The sequence below is a fragment of the Chrysochloris asiatica genome, unplaced genomic scaffold, assembly GCF_000296735.1.
Source record: "Chrysochloris asiatica unplaced genomic scaffold, ChrAsi1.0 scaffold00106, whole genome shotgun sequence".
Classification (NCBI taxonomy): domain Eukaryota; kingdom Metazoa; phylum Chordata; class Mammalia; order Afrosoricida; family Chrysochloridae; genus Chrysochloris; species Chrysochloris asiatica.
This window is the reverse complement of record NW_006408624.1, coordinates 9,456,250-9,478,902: the sequence shown is the minus strand read 5'-3', so window position 1 is coordinate 9,478,902 and position 22,653 is coordinate 9,456,250. Positions and strand designations below refer to the sequence as shown.

Below are 22,653 nucleotides of genomic sequence, written 5' to 3'. Positions count from 1 at the left end.
ATTGGGTCACCTCTCTCTCTGGAATGGGCACAAATACGGATCTCATCCAATCAACTAGCCAGGTAGTTGTCTTCCAAATTTCTTGGCAGAGATGAGTGAATACCCTCAGTGCTGTATCAGTTTGTTAAAAGATTTCAATTTTTATTCCATCAATTTCCTGGTGCCTTGTTCTTTGCCAATGCCTTCAATGCACCTTGGACTTCCTCCTTCAATATCACTGGCTCTTGATCATATGCTACCTCTTGAAATGGTTGAACATCAACCATTTATTTTTGGTACGGTGACTCTTGATCATTCCTTCCATCTTCTTTTCCATGGTGGTGGTGATGGTTATGTGTTGTGGAGTCGGTTCTGACTCATAGCAACCCTGTACAAGGTTTCTGAGGCTGTAAATCTTTATGGGAGCAGAAAGCCCCATCTTTCTCCCTTGGAACAGCTGGTAGTTTCAAACTACTGACCTTAAGGGTCACAGTCCAATTTGTAGCTATTAAGGATAATAATAAATGACAGCTACATACAAAGGGGCTTCAAAAAGTTCATTGAAAAATTCTATTATCTTACCATTCCCTTTTCCCACAAACTTTCTGAAACCTCCTTGTATAAGAAGAAGATATAGAAAGAGATGTTCAAAACCTAGTTCCCATTATCTTTTCCACTGGTCCACTAAATAACATCATAATAAATGGAGACAGGAGTCCTGGTGTGGTGCTGCGGACTACAAAGTCGGTTTGAACCACAAGGTTGGCAGTTCAAGTTCACTGTTGCTCCTTGGAAACCTTATGCAGGGTTGCTACAGGTTGGGATCTGAACGACAGCACTTAACAACAATAACAAATGGAGAAAAGACTGAAGTTGTGTCAGAGATTTCATTATACTCTGATCAACCATCAACACTCATGGAAGCAGCAGTCAAGAAATCAAATGACATATTGCATTAGGCAACTCTGCTGCACAACACTTCTTTAAAGTGTTAAGAGCAAAGATGTCAGTTTGATGACTAAGGTGCACCTGACCCATGCCCTGGTATTTTCAATAACTTAATATGCCTGTGTGGTGCTATGGGTTAATGCGCCAGACTGCAAAGCCGTTTGAACTGCAAGGTTGGCGGTTCAAGCTCACCAGCTGCTCCTTGGAAACCCTATACAGGGTCTCTATGGGTCAGAACTGACTCAACAGCACTTAACAACAACAACAACAACAACATGCATGTGAAAGTTGGATAGTGAATAAGGAAGATCATAGAAGATTCGATGCATTTGAGCTATGGTTTTGAAGGACAATGTTAAAAGTACCATGGACTACCAAAAGAACAAACCAATCTGTGTTGGAAGAAGTATAGCCAGAATGCTTCCTGGATGCCAGGATAGCCAGATTTCGTTTTTCATACTTTGGAGATATTGTCAGGATGGCCCAGTCCCTGGAGAAGAATATCATATTTGGTAAAATGGAAGGTTGGGAAAAATGAGGAAGACCCCCAGTGAGATGGTTTGGCACAGTGGCAGCAGCAATGGGCTCAAATGTAGCAACGATTGTGAGGTTGGTGTAGGACCAGGCAGTGTTTCATTCTATTGTACAGAGGGTCGCTATGAGTCAGTACCGACTCAATGGCACTGAACAACAACAACAATCCATCAAAAATGTATGCATCATCTTTGATATATTTCTTTGCTGCAGTCCCTACATCCACATCATCACTAAAGACCACAATATCTCTCAAATCAGTATCTTTTTCTCTAACCTATTCATCATCATCTCTCTAGCACTGGTGTAATAATCTCCTAATGTCTCTCCACTGTGACATTCACTTCTCCCTGGTCTTCAACCAAAACCATTCTCAACAAAACAGTGGGCTCAACTCTTAAAAAAATAAATGCAATCTTTTCACTCTGCTGCTTAATGTCCTCCTATTGATGGCCTCTTTCTATTGCTGTGGGAGTAAAGAACAAAATTCTTAACATGGTCTCCAAGGCCTTGTATGTTCTGGTCCATTCCTACTTCTCTAGCCTCATCTCCTGTGATGATAGTCTTCTTTCATTTCCTCAAGGCATTAACTTGACTTCCTTAGAACCTTATCCACGCTGCTCCTACCGACTAAAATGTGCTTCCCCCACAACCACCATGCACCACTTAGGGACTAGCCAACTCCTACATGTCACAACGGTCTAACCTGAAATGTTTCTTCCTCAAAGAAGTCTTATTCTGGCCTGTACCAAACTAAGCCAGACTATAATCTCTCTTTCACTCTTTTTGCTTTTATCATTTTATTAAGGAAAATCTCAAACTTATATAAAACTACAGTATAACGGACCACAAGCTTCAGGAATTACCAACTTCTGGCCAACTGTTTCAGCTAGAAACAACTTTTTCTCATTCTGAACCCTAGCTTATTTAGAAGCTAAACTCAAACTTCCTATCATTTCATTTGTAAAGACGTCAGTATATACAAGGCTTTAAAAAAAAAGTCTGTGAGAAAACTTCATAATCTTTTCATTCTATTATCCACAAAAATTCTGAAAACCCTTCAGATCTCTAAAAGGTAAGAACTTTGTTGTTGTTTTTTTTTTTTTTTAATTTAAGGTTATAAACTTTCATTGTACCCTTTACTTTTTCTAACTCTTACCACCTTTGTAATAATATTATCTTTTTATATGCCTTTCCCACTAAACCATATATACCTAAGAGCAGAAATCAGATCTGTGACATTTACTAGCACATTTTTTTGCATATACCAGAGATGAAAATAATGTTTAAAAATGTAATTTAAAGTAAGTGAATCCTTCAGCTCCACTTGTAAGAATTTATCTAGGGAAGCAGCAGGTCAAGTACATAAAGAAATATGTTATATAAAATAATTACTACATCTTTATAAAAATTGGAAACATCCATAGGAAATTATGTCAAGAAATCATATCTATATACATCAGGAAAAACTTATGTAGATTTCTACTATATAGAGCAATATCTCTGTGATATACACACCATCTTCGTATCTATGGAGTTTTCTGGCAGTATTTCTTCCAGATAGATTTGTTCATTCTTCTGAAGTCCACGTTATGTTCAATACTCTTTGCCAACACCATAATTCAAAGGCATTATTCTTCTTTGGTCTTCCTTATTCATTATCCAGCTATCCCACACATCTGAGGTGACTGAAAATACTATAGCTTAAGTCAAGCTAACCTAGCACTTTGCTTTTTAACACTTTAAAGAGGTCTTTTTTGCAGCAGATTTGCCCAATACGATGTCATTTGATTTCTTGACTGCTAGTTCCATGGGTGTTGATTGTAGATCCAAGTAAAGTGAAATTCTGGGCATCAATATTTTCTACACTTATTATGATGCTGTTTACTGGTCCAGCTGTGAGAATTTTTTTCTTTTCTTTATGTTGAGGAATAATCCATATACCTCATAAAGGCTAGTTTTTGATCTTCAACAGTAATTGCTTCAGGTCCTCTTTGCTTTCAGGAAGCAAAGTTGTGGCATCTGCAGATTGCAGGTTGCTAATGAGTCTTCCTCCATTCCTTATACTACATTCTTCATGTAGTGCTTCTCAAATTATTTGCTCAGCATACAGACTGTATAAATTTGGTAAAAGGATACAACCCTGACACACTTTTCCTGATTCTAAAGCACACACTAATTTCCTTGTTCTGTCTGAATGACTGCCTCTGGGTCTATGTAGAAACTCCACAAGAACACAATTAAGTGTTATGGAATTCCTACTTTTTTACCATTTTACTCATACTTTGTTATGATCCACACAGCCATATATGCCTTTGCATAGTCAACAAAACACAGGAAAAATCTTTCTGGTATTCTCTGCTTCCAGTCAAGATCCATTTGACATTCACGTCCTCTTCTGAATTCAACTTGAATTTCTGGCAGTTCCTGGCTGATGCACTGCTGCAACTCCTTCTGAATTATTTTCAGCAAAATTTTATGTGTAATATTAATGGTGTCATTGTTGTTAAGTGCCACTGAGTTGGTTCCAACTCATAGTGACCCTGTACAGGGTTTCCATGGAGTGGCTAGTAGGTGTGTCGCCAACCTTCTGGCGAGCAGTCCAATGCTTATACTACACAGATGATATTATTCTATTTTTTCTACATTCCAGTAGATTACTTTTCTTTAGCATGAACACATATGTGGATCTCTTCCAGTCAGCTGGCCAGGTAGATGTCTTCCAAATTTCTTAGCATAGATGAGTGATTCTAGCACTGCATCTGTTTTTGTTTTTTACTTTTTATTGTGAATTGAGGGAAGGTTTACAGACAGATCATCAGTTTTACATTCAACAAATCATATACTGCTTCATCTCAATTATTACAATTCCCTCCATGCAACAACAGTTATCCTGCTTCCTCCTATTTGCATTCCACCCACCTTCTAAAATTTATATTCTGTCAATAGAGTTCAGCTTGCACTTATTCCCTTCAGTATCATTGGGTTTTGACCATGTTTCCTCCTAAAATGGTTGAACATCAACCAATCTTTTTTTTTTGTATAATGACTTTGTTTATTCCTTCCATTTTCTTTGATGCTTCTTGTGCCGTTCAATATTTTGTCTACTGAATTCTTCAATTCTGCAACCCAAGGCTTGAATTTTTTTTTCTTCAGTTCTTTCAGCTTGATATATGCTGAGATTCCCTTTTGAGAACTTTTTTGGTTTTGTAACTCCAGGCCTTCACACATTTCACAATACTTTGTCCTCTCAAGCTGCCCATGGAAATCATGTGTTCTGCTCTTTCACTTCATCACTTCTTCTATTTGCATTGGTTAGTCTACATTTCAAGAGTAATGTTCAAAGTCACTTCTGGTATCAGTTTGGGTCTTTTATTTCTTTCCTTTTTTTAAATGATCTTTTGATTTCTTCGCCTATGATATTCTTGATGTCATCTCACAACTAGTTTGATCTTTGGTCATTAGTAATCAAAGTGTCATACCTACTCTTCTTTTGATCTCATTCTAAACCAGCTGTTCAGTGCCAATCAGAGTCTCTATGAATGTGATGCTATTTGTTAGGCTCATTAAGATCTAGCATCTTTATAAATTGTTCATCCTATTTGAAAATTTTAGAACAGCTGCATGTTAAGCAGAAAGGGACCTAAAAATGACTTACTATCCTAAATGCTTACACCCTAAATTCAGGTGAGACATACTCAAGATCATACTTTGGCTCTCATGCACATGTTTTTAATTTTCTTCAGTTTTAACTGGAACTTGCATCTGAGCAATTGATGTCTATTCGGCAGTAGGCCCATGGCCTTGTTTTGGCTTATGATATTGAACTGTTTCATTGTCTCTTTCTATAGGTGTAGTTGATTCCTATGTATTCTCACTGGTTAGAGTTCCACATGTATAGTTGACAATTATGTTATTTAAAAGAGGTATTTGCAATGAATAAGTCATTGGTCCTGCAAAATTATATCATTCAATTTCCTGCTTCATTTCTACCTACCAGGTTATATATTCCAATTACTGATCCTTCTTTGTTTCCAACCTTCACATTACAATCATTAGTAATTATCAATGCATCTTGTTGTTGTTGTTGTTAAGTGCCATCGAGTAGGTTCCGACCCATAGTGACCCTGTACAGGGTTTCCGAGGTTGTAAATCTTTACGAGAGCAGAAAGCCTCATCTTTCTCCCGCGGAGCGGCTGGTAGTTTCGAACTGCTGACCTTAAGGTTTGCAGCCCGATTCATAACCACTACGCTACCAGAGCTCCTTTGAGTATATGTTTTATCAATTTCAGACTGTGAAATTTGGTAAAAACTTTTATTTCTTCACCTTTGGCACTAGTGTTTGATGGGTAAATTTGAAAATAATTGTGTTAACTGGTTTTCCTTGTAAGTGTATGGACATTGATATTATCCTATCACTGATAGCACTGTACTTCAGGATAGATTTTGAAATGTTCTTTTTGACAATGAATGTAAACACCATTCCTCTTCAGTATGGTGGTGGTGGTGGTTATGTGTTGTTGAGTTGGTTCCGACTCATAGCAACCCTGCATAAGGTTTTCAAGGCTGTAAATCTTTATGGGAACAGAAAGTCTCATTTTTCTCCCACAGAAAAGCTAGTAGTTTTGAACTGTTAACCTTGAGATTAACAGCCCAATTCGTAACCACTATGCTGCCAGAGCTCCTTAATTCCCAGCATAGTAAATCATATATGATTGTCTTGTTCAAAATGGGCAACAGTAGCTCATTTTGGCTCACTACTGCTGAAAATATTGATCTTCAATAATTCCATTTCAATTTTTACAAATTCCTAGAGTCATATGTCATACATTCCACGTTCTGAGTATCAGCAGATGTTTACAGCTGATTCTTCTGATTTTGAGTTGTGCCACAATAGCAAATCAAAATCCTGAATGCTTTATTAATCCATGTCATTGAGGTCGACTCTACTTAAAGGAGGAGGAGGTAGCTCTTCCCCAGAAGTATTTTGAGTGCCTTCCAACCTGAGAGGCTTGTCTTCCAGCACTATTCAGACAATGTTCCACAGCCACCCATAAGGTTTTCTCTGACCAATTTTTTCAGAAGTAGATTGCAAAGGTCTTCCTTCCCAGTCTGTCTTAGCCTGGAAATTCCACTGAAATCTGCCCACCATGGGTGACCCTGCTGGTATTTTAAGTATCAGTGGCACAGCTTTCAGCATCACAGCAAAACAAAAGCCATTATAATATAACAAGCTGACAGACAAGTGGTAGCTTCATTATTTCATATCTTAGTATGATTAGTTGCTTACAGCTATCTCTTGCCCTAAGCAGATCATGCCCCTTTATCATTTATTTCAAACATTAAGCATAATGCCATTGTTGTTAAATGCCATTGAGTCAGTTCCAACTCACAGCGACCTTGTATAGGGTTTTCAAGGAGTAGCTAGTGAATTTGAACCACCAACCACGTAATTCAAACCGACCTTGTGGTCCAGTACTTGTCTTCCAGTGCCACACCAGGACTCTAGCATAACGTTAAAAGTAGAAAATAGCTATGCAATCAACATTTGTTTAATGAAATCTTCAATAAGCAACATAAAAAACACACACACATTTTTGTTTTTCAAAATGAAGGGAGAAGTTTTCAAACACCTTACAGGCTAAGCTATCTCACAGAAAAGGAATTAGGTTACTTTGGTGAGGCTCCAAAGGTAGAATTAGCACCAACATTTAGAAGTTGATTTTAGCACACTCTAGGGAAGAATTTTCTAACAATTGAGGTTGTGTGAAAACAAATGCAGCAAATTCAGAAACAGTGAAATCCTAGTACATGCAGGTGTTCAAGCAGTGGCTGACTAATCAACTCTCAAGGATGACAGAGAAATGATCCACATATAGTGAGGCATTCTAAGGTCCCTTCCACTAATACAGCTCTATAAGATGATAGTAAGTCATTTTTAGGTCCCTTTCTGTTTAACATGCAGCTGTTCTAAAATTTTCAAATAGGATGAACAATTTATAAAGATGCTAGATCTTAATGAGCCTAACAAATAGCATCACATTCATAGAGACTCTGATTGGCACTGAACAGCTGGTTTAGAATGAGATCAAAAGAAGAACCTACATTTAAAATTCTGATTTTAAAGTAAAAGTTGATTCTCTTTCACTTAGGACATGACTTATGACACTTACTAACCCAGTAAGAAGTTTGGGAGTCAAAATGAGACAGAAGCAGTATTTGTTTTCAAAACAAGTCTAATTTTTTACCTCAGTTCCACTTATTATTTCCCTCTATTCCCTGATTCATTATAAAGAGGAATACATAAAACCATCAGTGACATTTTGGAGAAATCAAGAAGAGCTGCTGTTCAAACAGAATTCACCCAGTTACTTATTCCAGAACAACAATAAACAATACTCAGAACTTCTGAAACCACAAACATTTTAAGGAACCATGAGACCAAACCAAAGGCTTACACAATCAAACCTCTGCTCATAGTCTGCTCTGCAAGAAAAGTTCATTTCCATCCGGTCCATCTTGCAAGAATGTTCTTTCTGTTTGTCACAAAAGAGACACTGTCCACAGTCATACATTTAAGAAACCAGCAGAAATAAAACTTTTTAAAGTGTGAGACATCAAATTTAAACATTTCTAAGATTAATTAAATATAAAGGTAAATACCATACCAAATAATCTAAAATGATCAAATTAGAAGTGGAAAAGAACCTTAGAAAGTCATAGAGTCCTACCTCCCACTTAATGAAGGAGCCCTTTTATCAATGAGTACCTGGACCCTCCTTGAACACCTTTCTTACACTGAGTCCCATTAATCTGCCTTCTTATCACTTCTACTTCCTGGTGTTGGTTCCATTTGTTATTGTTGTTGTTAGGTGCTATTGAGTCAGTACCAACTCATAGCGACTCTATGTACAACAGAACAAAACACTGCCTGGTCCTGGGCCAACCTCACAATTGTTGCCACTTTTGAGCCCATTGATGCTGCCACTTTCCCATTCCATCTTGCTGGGGGTTTCCTCTTTTTCTCTGACCCTCCACTTTACCAAACATGATATCCCTCTCTCCAGTGACTGGTCCCTCCTGACAATATGTCTGAAGTATGAGAGATAAAGTCTGGCCAACTTGGCCTCCAAGGAGCAGTCTAGCTGTAGTTCTTCTAATATAGATCTGTCTGTTCTTTTGGCAGTCCATGAGACTTTCAATATTCTCCTCCAACACCATAACTCAAAAGCATCAATTCTTCTACAGTCTTTCTTAGTCACCGTCCAGCTTTCGCATGCATATGAGGTTATTGAAAATACCATGGCTTTGGTCAGGTGCACCTGAGTCCTCAAGTTGACATCTCTGCTCTTCAACACTTTCAAAAGGTCTTGTGCAGCAGATTTGCCTAATGCAATATGTCTTTTGATTTCTTGGTGGCTGCTTCCGTAAGTGTTGATAGTTGATCCAAGAAGAATGAAGTCCTTGACATCTTCAATCTTTTCTCCATTGATAAGAATGTTGTTTATTGGTCCAGTGGTGAGGATTTGTGTTTTCTTTACACTGAGATGCAATCCATACCGAAGGCTGTGCTCTTTAATCTTCATCAGTAAATAATTTAAGTCTTCTTCACTTTCAGCAAGCAAGGTTGTATCATCTGCATATCGCAGTTTGTTAATGAGTCTTTCTCCAATCCTGATGTCACATTTTTCTTCATAGAACCCAGCTTCTCATATTAATTGCTCAGCATACAGGTTGAATAAGTATGGTGAAAGAATACAACCCTGTTGCACACCTTCCTTAATTTTAAAACATTCAGTGTTCCCATGCTCTGTTCAATAACTGCCTCTTGGTCCAGGTACAGATTCCTCATGAGCACAAGTAAGTGTTCCAGAATACTCATACTTTGCAATGTTGTCCATAGCTTGTCATGATTCACACAATTGAAGGCCTTTGCATAGTCAATAAAGCACAGGTACATCTTTCTGGTATTCTCTGCTTTTAGCCAAGATCCATTTGACATCACTAATGATATTCCTCATTACACGTCCTCTTCTGAATCCGGCTTGAACCTCTGGAAGTTCTCTGTCAATGTATGCATGCATCCGTTTCTGTATTACCTTTAGTAAAGCTTTACTTGCATGGGATATCAAACATGTTGCCCGGTATTTCCACATTCTGTTAGATCACCTCTGTTTGGAATGGGCACAAATACGGATCTCTTCCAATCAGTTAGCCAGATAGCTGTCTAACAAATTTCTTGGCAAAGATGAGTGAGTACCTCCAGAGCTGCCTTACTTTCTTGAAAGATTTCAATTTTCATTCTATCAGTTCCTGGTGCCTTGTTCTTTGCCAATTCCTTCAATGCACCTTAGACTTCTTCCTTCAGTGTCATAACTCTTGATCATATGCTTCCTCTTGAAAAGTTTAACATCAACCATTTCCTTTTGGTACAATTACTCTTTGTAGTCCTTCCATCTTTTGATGCTTTCTGCATCTTTCAATAATTTTCCCAAAGAATCCTTCAATAATGAAAGTCCAGGCTAGAATTTTTTTCTTCAGTTCACTCAGCTTGAGAAATGCTGAGTGTGTTCTTCCCTTTTGGTTTTCTAACTCCAGATCTTTGCACAGTTTGTTGTAATAATTGACTTTGTCTTCTCAAGCTGACCTCTGGAATTTTCTGTTCAGCTCTTGTACCTCCTTATTTCTTCTATCTGTTTCCATGTTGGTCCTATACTGCTCCCATATTTATATAAAATATTTAAGTATGCAAGATTAAGATGGAGGCTTATAGTTCTAGCAGAAGAGAGCAACTAACAGACTCAGCCAAAATCTAAACCAGTTACACCAACTTAATCCAGAAGCTCCACGATATGACTAGGTCTTTAACACTGTTCAGCCTGGTTCAGTTATGACCAAAGGAGCAAAACAGAAATACACCCAAACATTTAAAATATGGGTAAACTGGAATAGGAAAAATTATGAGGTAAAATCCTATTAGAAACTTAAAATCTCCCTATTAGAAAACAAGGGTAGCATGTGCACTGCATAGCAACCAAATCTCTTAACTGAGTTGAAGACAATGGTGCTCAGCTCGAAGATGGTGAGCAACCGGATCTCTTTGAATGTGTGTCATGCTCTACAGTCCTAGCAATAATCCAAATCAAGCATCAGGTTCCTGAAAAGACTCACTACACCTCGTTCAAATCTCCTATTCCAGAGCTCTGACCAGTCATTTTTCCCATTCCATTTCATCTGTCATGACTGAACTGGATCCAACTGGTTTGGAGTCCTGATATAACAGATGTAGCTAACACATCAGTATAGAAGAAGAAAAGCAACATTATCTTCCTACCAGGTAACTAGAAAAAAGAGGTTAGTAAAGTATTCACCCTGCTAAGCATTCATCAAAAAAAGATTAACTGGTCACCATTTAAAGTCATCTTAACAGATGGTTTAAAATGGCTTTTCTCTAAAGGTGGTAAGCCTGTAACACTCAGAAATCAAAAGGGGTCTAGTGGAAGAAAAAAAGAAGGCATTCTTCATCTTTCTCTAGTTGTTAACAGTGCTTACACAGACAAAGGATCTGCCTTGACTTTGCTTAGCCCTGGGGAAGGAAGCACCAGAAAATTAAATACAACTGGAGAAGAGTCTATACAAAGGAATAAAAAGTTCAAAGCAATAAAGCCACCAAAAAGCCAGGGCTAAGACAGGGCACAGGTCCACAGTTGGGTGTAGCAGCTCTCCTCAGCAACTTTACACACTGGGTATTCATTTCCTTTCTCAGAAGAACCAATAGCTGCCTACAACTACTCTACACAGGGCTGCTATGAGTCGGAACCAACCCAAAGGCACTTAATAACAACTCCAGGAACATGCTTTTACATGTCTCATCTCATTTGCCTAGTCCTTGTTGTTGTTGCTGTTAAGCACTGTTGAGTCGGTTCCAACTCAAAGCGACCCTGGACGGGGTTTCCGAGGAGCAGCTGGTGGGTTTGAGTCACCTAACTAGCAGTTAGTAGTCCAGTGCTTATCTGACAGCACCATACCAGGGCTCCTAGTCCCTATTAGCTAGAGTTAAAGGTAGGGGTTGTCAAAGCTCTGCCTCTAGTTAGAGCTGTGTGACTTTTAGGCAAGTCAATTCACTTCTCTGAGAGCACATTTGCTTACATGTCTGAAATCTAACCTACTTCTGAAAGATATTAACTCTACCTCTCAAATTCATTAAGCGACTCTGAAAATACTGAAGGAAGAACAATTAACTTTCAGTAAATTTTATCTCAATACCAATCTTATTTTCCTGGCTTTATAACTAATATTCAGGGATTTAGCATTCTATTCACCTCAGCAGATGATGGTAATTAGTGTACACATAAAGGAGTAGTGGTGGCGCCGTGGTTAAAGCACCTTGCTGCTAGCTGAAAAGCTGGCAAGAGAAAGATGTGCGGTCTGCTTCCATAAAGATTCAGTCTTGAAAACCCAATGAGACAATTCTATTTTGTCTTACAGGGTCACTATGAGTCAGGATTGATGAGACATCAATGGGTTTAGTTTTGGTTTAGTGTGTACATAAGTGATATTTTTAGTAACAAAGAATTATCAACTCAAACAACCTGCTCCATTATTATTTACCACTATTCCCAATATGTAAGGAGCTCTGGTAGAGTGGTGGATACGAATCGGGCTGCTAACCTCAGGGTCAGCAGTTTGAAACTACCAGCTGTTCCATGGGAAAAAGATGAGGCTTTCTGCTCCCATAAAGATTTATAGCCTCAGAAACCCTGTACAGGGTTGCTATGAGTTGGAACCGACTCCACGGCACATAACAACAGCAACATTGCCAATACGTGCTCCTTGGAAACCGTACACAGAGTCACCACAAGTCGGACTAACTCAACGGCACTTAACAAAAATAACAACACATTCCCTAGAAGACTTCACTCACCAGGTCCTAGTTTGACCTTGCTATGCTGCAGTTTGTTGTTGGGTACTGTCAAGTTGGTTCCACCTCTATAATGGCCCCTGTATAGGGTTTTCCAGGAGCAGCTGGTGAGTTTGAGCCACCCACCTGTGGTTAGCAGTCCAGCACTTATCCTACAGTGCCACATAAGACCCTATAGGCTTTGAAAAGGACATCACTGCCTCATTCAAAGACATGTAACTCGCCCCCCCCCCCGCCCCCACAGTCAACAGAACTCCAAACTTCTAAGTTTAACTGTGACTTAATTCCTTCCATGATCTGGGCCTTTCTAGAGTCAATTCTTATTACTCTTTTCATTTCTACATGTCAGCAATGACATCACTGCCCTTTAAAATTATGTCTGCATATGTCAGTGGTTGTGTTCCTGCCACATGGAGGAATCTGAGAGGGTGAACTCTACCTACCACAGACACCCATACAGGGATAGAGGGTCTCCTGGGCATGATGAAGCTCTGATGCCAATCCAAGTTTCCAGGGCCTACCATAGCTCCTGCAGATCTGCCATCTCAGGGCTATCTCAATATCCTGATTTTAAAGCCATTTTTGCTTAACCTATTTCTAGTTGTGTGCCTGTCATATGCAACGTCAAGAATTCCAACTAAAATACTCTCCAATCTCTCTCTTTTTTTTTCTTTCACCCCCTCCCCACAATGTATGAATTCTTTACTCTCAGAAACAGGTTATAAATTTTAAGACTGCATGGCAATTTTCTTTTAAATAAATCAACAGATTATAAACAAAAGAAAACAAAAAGAATTTTCACGGCTTCAGGCATTTGGCTAACTTTTCTCCTCACCTCCTCACTGAGGGTCTGTCCTGGTTGCCAGGCACTTGTTTGGGTTGTAGGTGGAACATTCCACAAGGTTCCAGGTGGTCAGTTGTGGCCCCCAGATAGTGACAATCAGAGTCTAAGCTGTGTGTCCTTTGGGGCCATGGAGAACCTCCTGACTGCCACAAAGTGTCTTTCCAGCCCATCCTGGGGCAGTTGTACAGTAATCTGGTATGCTCTCCAAAAGCCTGAAAAAAGGTTCAAGTCTGTAGAGGTTTCTCTAGGAGATTCTGGCATATACTGCTATAAGAGTCAACATATTTTAATGAGAGAAAAGGATCTAGTCAAAAGGTTTTCTGCCCTGGTTAACTAATAATTTAGTCAGTAAGAAGATTAAACTGAGCACATAAGACAATGAAGTCCTCAAGTTACCTCCAGTGGAGGATAAACTGCTAGCTTTACAAACACTGACAATGGAAACATTAAAAATCTGGACAGATCCACCTCTTCATCTCCTCACACGGCACATGGAATATAGTAGACCTACTCAAAAAAAAGTACAGATATGTAAGCCCCTGAAATTTCATTTCATAGACTAGTAAGACTTTAAGGACTGATATGGTTATTGAAAAATGCTTCAGTATCCCTCCAATCCAAATAGACTGATTACTCAAAACATCTAAAAGCATCTCAGAAGAACGTAGAGCAACTTCAGAGAGTCATAATGGGATAGCATGGTTGAAGCACTCATCTTAAGGAAAGTAAAAAACTGCTTTCCTTGAAAAGAAGTGGCAGCCCCATCCAGGACCTTCTGAGGTGGGACATTCCCACTAGAAAGGACAAGCAGACCAGTCTGGAACAGCTAGAGTGACAGAAGATACATCTTCAAAGAAAGATTACAGGAAAAACCCAAAACAAAAATGGCAGTATGATTGGCTACTACAAGAATAAGCAAGTTGTTCACTGGAAGCCATCAAGACAAGCAATCAAGTTCCCTCAGGACAAATCCCCCCTCTAAGACTGAAATTCAAAAGGAACACATGAGCACACATGCAAGCTTGCTGACGACCACATTGGTCTACTGGTGAGTGGAAGAGGGGAAAAGGCAGCAGTGAAGAAATGGGCCGAGTCTGAGGACTCCTGTTGACCTGGATATTAGAGAAGAGGAAGGGGTGGTTGGTCTAAAGTGTGGTGAAACCTGGGGACACCTGAGCCCATGGACAAGGACATAGCCACAGAGGGCTAGAGCTGAGAGTGAGGCATCCAGCTGATACAAAGTGAGGGGAGACAGGCAACAACACCCAAACTTGCAGACAGTACCCATTTGACCTAGCCTTGATGACTTGATGATCAGAACTCGACTAGAGGAAGATAAAAACCAACATCAACAAAAAACAATTTTTGATAAATGAAACAAGGGTAAATTGCTGCAATTTAATGAACTTGACCTATACTCATGAAGGTAGTAGCTCTAAATACCAACAGAGAAAGGAGTCTTCACATCAAGTATCAATACTATTCCCTCTACATACAGGGTAGATAGGGATGGGCAACTTAGACACTGGCTACCTAAAATGAGAGGGCAATAAAGGCACAAAGTGATTGGCTTACAAGGTTTCAAGAGGGAGTTTCGTTTAAAAGTGTGTGAGGGAAGACAGAGACCCCACTGAATAGTTTTCATCTTGTCTAGATGGGTCTGATAAAAAGAGAAGGGGATAAACTTCTTATGATTCAATAGTCAGTAATTGTTATCATGACTAATTGTGACTGTCGTAATTGTAAAGGTTGAAGTTTTGTAACAAAAACAGGGGAGGAGTAGTTAATCTTACAGTCCAGAAACAGAGGACCATCAAGGGAGAAGAGCACAAGCGGAATGCAGGACCTTATCCAGAGAAGCAGCAACACCAGATATGGAGGTAGAGAGAGGGACATGGAGAGAGGGAGCAGCTGAGTACTCTAGATTCATGGGAAGAGAGGGGCTGAGAGCCAGTGGCCAGGAGGTAGACTTGCAGAATGTGCCCTTTGGTGGTATAAATTATTATATATGCTTGAGTGTTAGGAAAAAAAAAAAAGAGCTAAAGTGAATAGAAAGTAGTACTGTTAACTGATGGTGCATGGAGGGATTACAATCATTGTAATGAAATAAGGTGTATGATTTGTTGAATGTAAAACTGATGATCTGCCCTATAAACTCTCACTCAATTCACAATAAAAACATTAAAAAAACAAAAAAGAAACTGCAGGATGGAAGCAAAGAGGAAATGGAGGAAGAGGAGAAAGATACTTGAAAACTCAAATGAGAGGAATGAAAAATGCTGTAAACGATAAAGAGCGCTACTAATCAACGACTAAAGCTGTGCTGGAGATGATAAATTTGCTTGCTCTCTTTCTAGTAGATTACATGGATGACGGCAACTTGGATTTAGACAAAATATGTAAACAGGAAAACAGAGATCACCTGAACTATCAGACATGAATGAAGAAACACATTAATGACAATAACGTAAATGTTCCCTAAGAAGGCTTGAAGGGGAACAAAAAAAAGCAAAAAATCCACAAGGAATCTTTTCTTTTAATTTTGAGAAGAAAATTAAATGAAACAACTTACAAATGAAATCTCTCCAAAGGAAGCAAGCATCTATGCAGTTTGAAAATTCACAGCTTGAAAGTAAGACTTAAAAGTCTGCACTGAAACCTTAAATACTGACTGAACTGTATCAAGAATATGCAATAAAATGCACAAAAAGTTAATAAGGAGAAATTTGCTGCTTAGAAATAAAAAGAAATGTCCTAAAATGTATTAAAACATAAGCTAATACCAGAAGCATGACTCCTACAGAAAGAAACCCTATACAAAGATGCTAGAGGAAGAGTTGGAAAAGAACCACTTCCTTCTATCAAAGTTAAATTATGTCCCATGAGAAAAAAGCTCAAGAATGTTGGTTGGCATCTCTGTCAACCGAGAGAAAGCTCAAAGAGCTAAGAAAAGAAAATGATCACAACAGACAAAACTTGGCTAAAGCAGAGTTTAAATTCCAGCTATCCCCAAGTGGTTCTCTTGTCCCTGCTATTCAACAGAGGCCTGACCTGAGAGGATCAAAACATGCCCTGAATTATCAAACTCCCAGCAAAGGCAGAGAGAAGTTAAGTTACCACAAGGGATCATGGATCAGTGGCAGCACTATGGGGGTGTGGGATGTATACCGGGTGACACTATCAAAGAAGGTGACACCAAAATGACTGTTTGTAAAATTCTGTATATGTTTCAGCAGAAATTTATTTTTTCATTTAAAATATTCCAAAGTTAGTTATAACAATAAAAATATTTTTTTAAGCCCAGCTTGTATGTAGCAATATGCCTACAAGGCTAAAACATTATGCTAATTTATTTTCTGTGCACCTTCTAATTTATTTTTTGCACCTTCTAATGTGCTTTAGGAGTCCTGGTGTGGTGCTGTGGGTTAATGCATCAGACTGCAAAGCCGTTTGAACTGCAAGGTCAGTGGTTCAAGCTCATCAACCGTTTCTCAGAAACCCTAGATAGGGTCGCTATGGGTCAGAACTGACTCAATGGCACCTAACAACAACAGTATGCTTTTCGGGGGAGAAAGATGAGGTTTTCTGCTCCCATAAAGATTTGCAGCCTCAGAAACCCCATATAGCATCACGGTGAATTGAAACAGACTCCATGGCATATAACCACCACTACCAATGTGCTTTGGAGTCCTAGCATGGTGCTGTAGAATCAGCACTAGACTGATAACTCAAAGTCAGTGGCTCAAACCCACGAGTTGCTCCTTAGAAACCCCATACAGAGATGCTATGAGTCAGAACCGACTCGACAGCACTTAACTACAACAACATGTAATATGAATAACCTTGTGAAGCATGAGTATCCCAGAACACTTGACTGTGTTCATGAGGAACCTGTATATAGACCAAGAGGCAGTCACTCAAACAGAATTAGGGGATACTGCATGGTTTAAAATCAGGAAAGGTGTGCATCAGGGTTGTATCCTTTCACCGTACTTATTAAATCTGCATGCTGAGCAAATCTGAGAAGCTGAAACATGAAGAACAATTTAGCATCAGGATTGGAGAGACTTATTAACAATCTGCAACATACAAATGAAACAATCTTACTTGCTGGAAACAAAGATCTTAAAAACTTATTGATGAAGATCAAAGGCTACAGCGTGGGTTAGAGCTCAATATAAAGAAAACAAAAATCCTTACAACTGGATCAAAAAATAACATCAAGATAAACAGAAAAAAGATTGAAGTTGTCAGAGACTTCAATTCACTTGGATGCACAAGCAATGCTTATGGAAGCAGTCAATAAATCAAATGACATAATGCAAATCTGCTGTAAAAGACCTCTTTCAAGTATTCAAGAGTAAAGCTGTCAGTTTGAGGACTAAGGTGAACCTGACCCAAGCCTGGCCATTTTCAACAGCCTCATATACATGTGAAAGTTGGACAATGAATAAGGATGACAGTAGAAGAATTGATACATTTGAATTATAGTGTTGGAGAATATTGAAAGACCATGGACTGCCAGAAGAAGAAACAAATTTGTCTTGGAAGAAATACAGCCAGACTGTTCCTTAGAAGTAAGGATGGCAAGATTTCATCTCTGATATTTTGGACATGTTATCAGGAGTCCCCAAAAAAGGATATCATACTTGGAAAAGTGGAGGGTCAGTGAAAAAGAGTAAGAGCCCCCAACATGATGGACTGACACAGTGCAGCAACAATGGGCTCAAACACAATAACAATTGTGAGGATGGAGCAGAACCCAGCAGTGTTTTATTATGCTGTGCATAGAGTGTGTCTGAATGGAAACTAACTACTACCAACAATGTGCTCGGATCAGAGCTGTCATTATAACCCAATTACAATGATGCTTTGAATCACATGGTTTCATCTCCACATGTAGACCATCATACTCTTGTTTTAGTTGCTGCCAGTGTTTCAATGGTCACGGATTCTGTCAGATTTTCTGGTTTTGGCTACAATACTGTAGTAAATAATGTTTGTGGCTTACATCAATAACTTTTTCAAGAATGAAGCAGTCATTAAAAGAAAAGGTGAAAATCCAAAACAGCTTGTGCTCAGTTGCTATTGATGCTGTAACTGATAATGTAATAAAACAATTTTGTTGTTAGTATTCATATAATCTAAGAAATATTACATTTAACTAATTTATAGCTAGACGGCATACTATTCTCTGGCTAAAATTGATAATAAACATTACTAAGGATTCTTTAGAGTCCTGGTGTGGCACTGTGGGCTGAAGCAAGGTTGGCTTGAGTTACAAGGCTGGCAGTTCAAACTCACCAGTTGCTCCTTGGAGCCCTACACAGGGTTACTATGAGTTGGAATTGATTAGATGGCACTTAACAAGAAGGATTCTATATGATCAGGTATGGGAGGTGACACCAACGCGAATAGCATCACTACTGATGGATCATGTTCAGGTATGTTTCAGGGTTTAAAACAGTCAACCTGTGAACATCCAACAACAGGTCATATTTAAGTGCTTTTTCCCTTCAAAAGTACATTTGATCTATCTCTTTTTAATTTAACCGATGATACATTTGCTCTTACTATCATTCATAAAATAAGTGTTTTATAGAACTCTTGGGATCATTTGCACTTCATTGGACCCTCTATAATTAGATAAGTATTGTACTCTGACTTAAAATTTTTTAATCCATTATTACTTAAACCATTAATTGAAGTTTGACATGACCAGGAAGAGACACTTGAAATAATAAAAACCATTTTTACATGCAAGAACCTGTTGTTATTGTAAATCTAAGAGCACAACTTACTATTTACCTCAATACATTTTGATTGGCTTAAAAATAATGCAAAACAAACAAAAACCAACAACCCAGCTAAATTTAGTAACACTCTATTAGTTTAGTTCTAAACACACAGACTTAGAAGCGTTGACAATTTGTAACCATTTGTTTCTTGATTTTTCATTTCTTTTAAATTTTCTTCTTATATTTAAAATAAGCTTTGCTGTTTGAATGTTTCTGAGTTTTATGCAGTCAAAATAGAAGCTTTTCCTTAAAAGAAAAAGGCCATTGTTTATTTTCAATAAATGCCTTCATGAGGCGACTCTGAGAATGAAGCTCCTAATTATGACAATAACCCCAGGAAGAGGCCTGCATTCCTATCTACTGAGAAATGTGTAAAAGGGCTCTAAGTGAACAGCAGGGTAAGGTTCTTTTGGCTTTTAATAAGTTCCTAGGTCATGAGATGGCACCAGCCATGTGGAGGAGGACCTGCTGTGAGAAAAAAAGAAATCAAGCAAGATGATGAACAGCTACACTGGTGATGCAAAGTAAGGGCACAGACACCTCAGGATTCTGAAATGGAACAGGGACTGGAACAAGCAAAGGTAGGATCAGCAACCTAAATCTTGAAAGGTTAACTACATTTTAGTTTCCTATATTTTGAGACATATTCCTTTTTTTGTGTTCCCCCTTTGTACTCAAAGTTATGAATGGTCTCATTGAGACTGAAAGAGCCCAAGCTATTGAGCAGAGGCAGTAATGTCAGGAAAGTAACAATAATCCAGATGTAGCAACTCAGAGCAAGCAAGAGAAGCAGGACAAAATTGTGGACAGCTGGCTGTCTCTACTTGTAGACTTTGCATGCTGAATTTATACTTTGTATGTTCCAAGTTTTGATTAATAAAGAAAACTGAACTACTTATACTTTCCTGATCAGCCTACAATCTCTCAGAAATAGCTTTCCATATTCTACTTGTAAAATATCCTTTTAGAAAGATCTTCCCCCATCCAATCTCCAGAAAGCCTTCCCTCTTTCCTATTCTGGCTCCCACAGCACTATGTTGCCTTTCTGTGGCACTCATCTATAGTTATTTTGTTGTTAATGTTTACTGGGGCTTGGGGGTTTGTTTTGTTTCTTGTGAGTGCCTTTAAGTAATAACTGCCCACTTTGGTATACTTAAAATAAACCCTAATATGAGGATTTTTCTTAAGTAGATTTGAGGTCTAAATCACTTATTCGAAAATTGTTAAAGTGCCGTCAAGTTGGTTCCAACTCATAGCGACCCTGTACAGGGTTCCCAAAGAGCAGTTAGTGAGCTTGAACCACTGATCTTGTAGTTCAGACTGACCTTGCAGTCCAGCGCATTAACCCGCAGCCTCACAAACGTAAATTAAAAAAATTACACAAACGTAATTTAAACATCGTACATAGAAAGTTGGAGTCCTAGTGTGGCACTGTGGGCTAATGCGTCAGACTGCAAAGTCGTTTGAACTGCAAGGTCGTTGATTCAAGCTCACCAGCTGCTCCTCGGAAACCCTATACAGGGTCGCTATGGGTCAGAATTGACTCAACAGCACTTAACAATAACAACATAGAAAGTTAGATGCCCTGGTGGTACACTGGGTACAACACTGGGCTGTTAACCAAAAGGCTGGTGGTTCAAAGCTAGCAGCAACTCTGTAGGAGAAAGGTGACATAGTCTGCTCCCATGAAGATTTACAGCCTTGGAAACGCTATGGAGCACTTCTACTCTGTCCTATGTTGTTGTTGTTAAGTGCTGTTGAATCAGTTCTGACTCATATGGACTCTGTATAGGGTTTCCAAGGAGTGGCTGGTGAGTTTGAACCAATGACCTTGTAGTTCAAACAGTTCTGGTGGTCCAGTGCTTTATACCACAGAGTTGCATCGGAATCAACTTGATGACAGTTGATTTTGGTTTTTGTATTGCTTTTTTACATAGAAAGTTAAAGGAAAGGTGACCTTAACATTCCTTGTTCCCTGATTGCCATGGTTTAAGTGCCATCAAGTCGGTTACTACTCATAGCGACCCTGTATTGGGTTTCCAAGGAATGGCTGGTGAGTTTGAACTGCTGTCATTGTGGTTCAAACCAATTTTGTGGTCCAATGCAGTACCACACCCCTGGTTAGCCCATGACATTTTGGCTCTAGTCAGTTTCCTCTAGACAAAGACCCTGCTTAAAGCATTATGAATAAACTAAAGAGTAGTGGCTGAGATATGACTTTTCTGAAAAGGGGGAGGGAGGAAACAAAAAATAGCTGCTTTCATTGGGTCAGGAAGGAGATTATTTCATTAGTTGCTAAACAGTGAGACTATCTCAGTACAAACAATTGTTTGGCTTGAAGTCTCCATGTGGAATTACTCCAGCAAATGCTCAGCTGGAATGGGACTGAGAGTCTATCAGGACCCAGGGATAGGGAATGATACAGGCTTAAGTGTCTGACTCACGGCTTTGGGATCCCACAGCATCCTAGCACGGATGCTCACAGAACATACTCTACTCCCATAAGTAAACAGCACTGTTCCACACTGGGCCCAGTGGAGATGACTATCTTAGTGACTATATCAATGCTGGTTTTGGGGAAAACAGGTGTGGAGGGAGGGAGTGCTGGGCTAACATTTAGGAAATCATTTCTTAGTCTGCCAGGTGGGCCTGATATTTCTAAACTTCACATTATAATTAATTTCCTATTGAAGTCCCTGGGTGATGCAAATGATTAACATGCTTGGCTGCTAGCACAAAGGTTGGAGATTTGAGTCCACCTAGATGTATCTTGGAGTCCTGGTGTGGTACTGTAGGATAAACACTGGACCACAGGTTGGTTTGAATTGCAAGGTTGGCGGTTCAAACCCACTAGTTGTTCCTCGGAAACCCTATACAGGGTCTCTATGAGTTAGAACTGACTTGATGGCACTTGACAACAACAAAGGTATCTTTGACTCCTGGTGTGGTTCTGTAGGATCAGCACTGGGCTGCAAACCACAAGGTAGGCAGTTTAAACGCAAGAGCTGCTCCTTGGAAGCCCTATACAGGATCACTATGCATTGGGACTGACTTGACATCACTTTAACAACAGAGATACCTAGTGTAGCACTGGGCTGCTAGCCACAAGGCTGACAGTTCAAACTAACTAGCTGCTCCTTGGAAACCTCATAGAGGGTAGCTATGAGTTGGAACAGACTCGACGGCACTTAAATGCAACAACAGAGGTGCTCTGAAAGAAAGGACAGATGATCTGCATCTGAAAAATCAGTCACTGAAAACCTCAAAGAGCGCAGTTCTACTCTGACAAATACGGTGTTGCCATCAGTGGAAAATGACTCAATGGCAACTGGAATTCTTTGGTTTTTAAATTTTCTTATCACTTATGACCTGACTTTAGGTAACAGGTATAATGTCTGATAAAAAGTTGTTTGTTTGTTTTTTTTAATCCCTGGGGACATTTAGTTCTTTACATTTTTAAAGTTACTTCAGATGAAAGTTTTACTTTCCTCTTTGCAACATCTACTCATAATCTAAAAAAATACTGCAGATGCAAAGTTGTTGTTGTTGTTGTCAGGTGCCATCAAGTCGGAACCGACTCATAGCGACCCCATGCACAGCAGAATGAAACAATGTTCGATCCTGGGCCA

General features: G+C 39.1%; 1 protein-coding gene across 2 annotated transcripts in view; it reads right to left on the bottom strand.

Annotated features, from left to right (window-relative positions):
* SMAP2 (small ArfGAP2) overlaps window positions 1-22,653 on the bottom strand; it is an 89,526-nt gene that overhangs the window by 29,265 nt on the left and 37,608 nt on the right. Inside the window, exon 1 of one of the 2 annotated variants that reach the window (XM_006867590.1) lies at window positions 7,710-7,794. The exons of the other annotated variant lie outside the window; for it this stretch is intronic. The gene's annotated coding sequence lies outside the window, so the exon portion shown is untranslated. Of the gene's footprint in view, window positions 1-7,709; window positions 7,795-22,653 lie in introns of those variants that run through there. 2 annotated transcript variants of the gene reach the window in all.